The sequence below is a fragment of the Squalius cephalus genome, assembly GCF_949319135.1.
Source record: "Squalius cephalus genome assembly, contig: scaffold_84, whole genome shotgun sequence".
Taxonomy (NCBI): domain Eukaryota; kingdom Metazoa; phylum Chordata; class Actinopteri; order Cypriniformes; family Leuciscidae; genus Squalius; species Squalius cephalus.
Genome location: NW_027645797.1, coordinates 36427 through 42500, shown reverse-complemented (window position 1 = coordinate 42500; position 6074 = coordinate 36427).

Sequence of the window (6074 nt, the reverse complement as noted above, 5' to 3'; positions counted from 1 at the left end):
ACCACATAAAAGTACTGTAGTTAGTTACAGGTGGCCAATCACCCTAAAACTCACACGTATCTTTCTTAAAACTCACATGCTGAAAATGTCTAAGTCAAAAACAGCATCCCACCTGCAACCTATTTGACAGGGCCCCTGTGAGCTGTCCGTGGACAGTGTGTTTTTGTGCAAATTTTGCACAATTAATGGGTGAAATGTACATCAGTCTGTTGCATTGTGTCCCCTGTGTGGTGTACAGTAGTTTTAACCACATAAAAGCACTGTAGTTAGTTACAGGTGGCCAATCACCCTAAAACTCACACGTATCTTCCCTAAAACTCACATGCTGAAAATGTCTAAGTCAAAAACAGCATCCCACCTGCAACCTATTTGACAGGGCCCTTGTGAGCTGTCAGTGGACAGTGTGTTTTTATGCAAATTTTGCACAATTAATGGGTGAAATGTACACCAGTGTGTTGTACAGTGTCCCCTGAGTGGTGTACAGTAGGTTTGACCACAAGTAAGCACTTTATTTATGAAATATGACCTTTTAATGCAATGTCCATGGACAGCGCACAGGGGCTCCGTCGAATAAGTTACAGGTGGGCTCCGAACTTTGAACGGCCATAACTCGGGGACCCGGCAGCCTAGCGACACCAAACTCGGGTCAAAGTAGGGTCCCGAGGGGCCCTCTCCAACGGGCCCTAGCCCGATGCTCTAGCGCCCCCACGGTCTGAGATACGGGGCCCAACAGGAAAGGGTGCACTTGAGAAGGATGGGTCCCAGCGGCCCGGGACTCTGGGGTCTGAGAGGGCCCCTAGGGGCCCCTCACCACCCCAAAGGACGATCCGTTGGGACACGCCCTTTTCGAGATATCGACCATTTTGTCTACAAGTCCCTTATGTATAACCGGGTGTATCTTGGGAGTTAAGCCGAGTTGGAGCTCCAAACTCCGGGTGTGAGGAGGGCCCTTAGGGCCCCTTCTGACCCCACCGTCCCCAGCTCCTGGGACCTTCCAGTTCCGAGATACGGCCACTTCCGGTCCAGCTTTGACCGGGTGTATCTCGGAAAGCACGCCGACTTTGAGCTCCAAACTCTGGGTGTGGGGAGGTACCCATGTGCCCCCCTCAAGCCCGGAGTATGGAGCCCCAAGTCGGCTTGGTTTTGGAGTTATGCCCGGTCAAAGATGGGACTTTGACCGGGTGTATCTTGGGAACCAAGCCGAATTAGAGCTCCACACTCTGGGCATGGGGGGGTACCAGTGGGCCCCCCATGACCCCAGAGTATGGAGCCCCAAGTCGGCTCCGTTCCCGAGATATGGCCACTTCCTGTGGAACTTTGACCGGGTGTATCTCGGAAAGCACGCCGACTTTGAGCTCCAAACTCCGGGTGTGGGGAGGTACCCCTGGGCCCCCCATGACCCCAGAGTATGGAGCCCCAAGTCGGCTTGGTTTTGGAGTTATGCCCGGTCAAAAACGGCATCCCACCTGCAACCTATTTGACAGGGCCCCTGAGAGCTGTCCGTGGACAGTGTGATTTTATGCAAATTTTGCACAATTAATGGGTCAAATGTACACCAGTGTGTTGTACAGTGTCCCCTGGGTGGTGTACAGTAGGTTTGACCACAAGTAAGCACTTTATTTATGAAATATGACCCTTTTAATGCAATGTCCACGGACAGCGCACAGGGCCTCCGTCGAATAAGTTGCCGGTGGGCTCCGAACTTTGAACGGCCATAACTCAGGGACCCGGCCGCCTAGCGACACCAAACTCCGGGTGTGGGGAGGTACCAGTGGGCCCCCCATGACCCCAGAGTATGGAGCCCCAAATCGGCTCCGTTCCCGAGATATGGCCACTTCCTGTGTAACTTTGACCAGGTGTATCTCGGAAAGCACGCCGACTTTGAGCTCCAAACTCCGGGTCTGGGGAGATACCCATGTGCCCCCCTCATGCCGGGAGTATGGAGCCCCAAGTCGGCTTGGTTTTGGAGTTATGCCCGGTCAAAGATGGGACTTTGACCGGGTGTATCTTGGGAACCAAGCCGACTTTGAGCTCCAAACTCCGGGTGTGGGGAGGTACCCATGTGCCCCCCTCATGCCGGGAGTATGGAGCCCCAAGTCGGCTTGGTTTTGGAGTTATGCCCGGTCAAAGATGGGACTTTGACCGGGTGTATCTTGGGAACCAAGCCGAATTAGAGGTCCACACTCTGGGCATGGGGAGGTACCAGTGAGCCCCCCATGACCCCCGAGTATGGGGCCCCAAGTCGGCTCCGTTCCCGAGATACGGCCACTTCCTGTGGAACTTTGACCGGGTGTATCTCGGAAAGCACGCCGATTTTGAGCTCCAAACTCCGGGTGTGGGGAGGTACCCCTGGGCCCCCCATGACCCCAGAGTATGGAGCCCAAAGTCGGCTTGGTTTTGGAGTTATGCCCGGTCAAAAATAGCATCCCACCTGCAACCTATTTGACAGGGCCCCTGTGAGCTGTCCGTGGACAGTGTGTTTTTATGCAAATTTTGCACAATTAATGGGTCAAATGTACACCAGTGTGTTGTACAGTGTCCCCTGAGTGGTGTACAGTAGGTTTGACCACATAAAAGCACTGTAGTTAGTTACAGGTGGCCAATCACCCTAAAACTCACACGTATCTTTCTTAAAACTCACATGCTGAAAATGTCTAAGTCAAAAACGGCATCCCACCTGCAACCTATTTGACAGGGCCCTTGTGAGCTGTCCGTGGACAGTGTGATTTTTTATGCAAATTTTGCACAATTAATGGGTCAAATGTACACCAGTGTGTTGTACAGTGTCCCCTGAGTGGTGTACAGAAGGTTTGACCACATAAAAGCACTGTAGTTAGTTACAGGTGGCCAATCACCCTAAAACTCACACGTATCTTTCTTAAAACTCACATGCTGAAAATGTCTAAGTCAAAAACAGCATCCCACCTGCAACCTATTTGACAGGGCCCCTGTGAGCTGTCCGTGGACAGTGTGTTTTTATGCAAATTTTGCACAATTAATGGGTGAAATGTACACCAGTGTGTTGTACAGTGTCCCCTGAGTGGTGTACAGTAGGTTTGACCACAAGTAACCACTTTATTTATGAAATATGACCTTTTAATGCAATGTCCACGGACAGCGTACAGGGGCTCCGTCGAATAAGTTGCAGGTGGGCTCCGAACTTTGACCGGGTGTATCTTGGGAACCAAGCCGACTTTGAGCTCCAAACTCCGGGTGTGGGGAGGTACCCATGTGCCCCCCTCATGCCGGGAGTATGGAGCCCCAAGTCGGCTTGGTTTTGGAGTTATGCCCGGTCAAAGATGGGAATTTGACCGGGTGTATCTTGGGAACCAAGCCGACTTTGAGCTCCAAACTCCGGGTGTGGGGAGGTACCCATGTGCCCCCCTCATGCCGGGAGTATGGAGCCCCAAGTCGGCTTGGTTTTGGAGTTATGCCCGGTCAAAGATGGGACTTTGACCGGGTGTATCTTGGGAACCAAGCCGAATTAGAGCTCCACACTCTGGGCATGGGGGGGTACCAGTGGGCCCCCCATGACCCCCGAGTATGGGGCCCCAAGTCGGCTCCGTTCCCGAGATATGGCCACTTCCTGTGGATCTTTGACCGGGTGTATCTCGGAAAGCACGCCGATTTTGAGCTCCAAACTCCGGGTGTGGGGAGGTACCCATGTGCCCCCCTCAAGCCGGGAGTATGGATCCCCAAGTCGGCTTGGTTTTGGAGTTATGCCCGGTCAAAGATGGGACTTTGACCGGGTGTATCTTGGGAACCAAGCCGAATTAGAGCTCCACGCTCTGGGCATGGGGGGGTACTAGTGGGCCCCCCATGACCCCCGAGTATGGAGCCCCAAGTCGGCTCCGTTCCCGAGATACGGCCACTTCCTGTGGAAATTTGACCGGGTGTATCTCGGAAAGCACGCCGATTTTGAGCTCCAAACTCCGGGTGTGGGGAGGTACCCCTGGGCCCCCCATGACCCCAGAGTATGGAGCCCAAAGTCGGCTTGGTTTTGGAGTTATGCCCGGTCAAATATAGCATCCCACCTGCAACCTATTTGACAGGGCCCCTGTGAGCTGTCCGTGGACAGTGTGTTTTTATGCAAATTTTGCACAATTAATGGGTCAAATGTACACCAGTGTGTTGTACAGTGTCCCCTGAGTGGTGTACAGTAGGTTTGACCACATAAAAGCACTGTAGTTAGTTACAGGTGGCCAATCACCCTAAAACTCACACGTATCTTTCTTAAAACTCACATGCTGAAAATGTCTAAGTCAAAAATGGCATCCCACCTGCAACCTATTTGACAGGGCCCCTGAGAGCTGTCCGTGGACAGTGTGATTTTATGCAAATTTTGCACAATTAATGGGTCAAATGTACACCAGTGTGTTGTACATTGTCCCCTGAGTGGTGTACAGTAGGTTTGACCACAAGTAACCACTTTATTTATGAAATATGACCTTTTAATGCAATGTCCACGGACAGCGTACAGGGGCTCCGTCGAATAAGTTGCAGGTGGGCTCCGAACTTTGACAGGGTGTATCTTGGGAACCAAGCCGAATTAGAGCTCCAAACTCCGGGTGTGGGGAGGTACCCATGTGCCCCCCTCATGCCGGGAGTATGGAGCCCCAAGTCGGCTTGGTTTTGGAGTTATGCCCGGTCAAAGATGGGACTTTGACCGGGTGTATCTTGGGAACCAAGCCGACTTTGAGCTCCAAACTCCGGGTGTGGGGAGGTACCCATGTGCCCCCCTCATGCCGGGAGTATGGAGCCCCAAGTCGGCTTGGTTTTGGAGTTATGCCCGGTCAAAGATGGGACTTTGACCGGGTGTATCTTGGGAACCAAGCCGACTTTGAGCTCCAAACTCCGGGTGTGGGGAGGTACCCATGTGCCCCCCTCATGCCGGGAGTATGGAGCCCCAAGTCGGCTTGGTTTTGGAGTTATGCCCGGTCAAATATGGGACTTTGACCGGGTGTATCTTGGGAACCAAGCCGAATTAGAGCTCCACACTCTGGGCATGGGGGGGGTACCAGTGGGCCCCCCATGACCCCCGAGTATGGAGCCCCAAGTCGGCTCCGTTCCAGAAATATGGCCACTTCCTGTGGAACTTTGACCGGGTGTATCTCGGAAAGCACGCCGACTTTGAGCTCCAAACTCCGGGTGTGGGGAGGTACCCCTGGGCCCCCCATGACCCCAGAGTATGGAGCCCCAAGTCGGCTTGGTTTTGGAGTTATGCCCGGTCAAAAACAGCATCCCACCTGCAACCTATTTGACAGGGCCCCTGTGAGCTGTCCGTGGACAGTGTGATTTTATGCAAATTTTGCACAATTAATGGGTGAAATGTACACCAGTGTGTTGTACAGTGTCCCCTGAGTGGTGTACAGTAGGTTTGACCACATAAAAGCACTGTAGTTAGTTACAGGTGGCCAATCACCCTAAAACTCACACGTATCTTTCTTAAAACTCACATGCTGAAAATGTCTAAGTCAAAAACAGCATCCCACCTGCAACCTATTTGACAGGGCCCCTGTGAGCTGTCCGTGGACAGTGTGTTTTTATGCAAATTTTGCGCAATTAATGGTTCAAATGTACACCAGTGTGTTGTACAGTGTCCCCTGAGTGGTGTACAGTAGGTTTGACCACAAGTAAGCACTTTATTTATGAAATATGACCCTTTTAATGCAATGTCCACGGACAGCGCACAGGGCCTCCGTCGAATAAGTTGCCGGTGGGCTCCGAACTTTGAACGGCCATAACTCGGGGACCCGGCAGCCTAGCGACACCAAACTCGGGTCAAAGTAGGGTCCCGAGGGGCCCTCTCCAACGGGCCCTAGCCCGATGCTCTAGCGCCCCCACGGTCTGAGATACGGGGCCCAACAGGAAAGGGTGCACTTGAGAAGGATGGGTCCCAGCGGCCCGGGACTCTGGGGTCTGAGAGGGCCCCTAGGTGCCCCTCACTACCCCAAAGGACGATCCGCTGGGACACGCCCTTTTCGAGATATCGACCATTTTGTCTAAAAGTCCCTTATGTATAACTGGGTGTATCTTGGGAGTTAAGCCGAGTTGGAGCTCCAAACTCCGGGTGT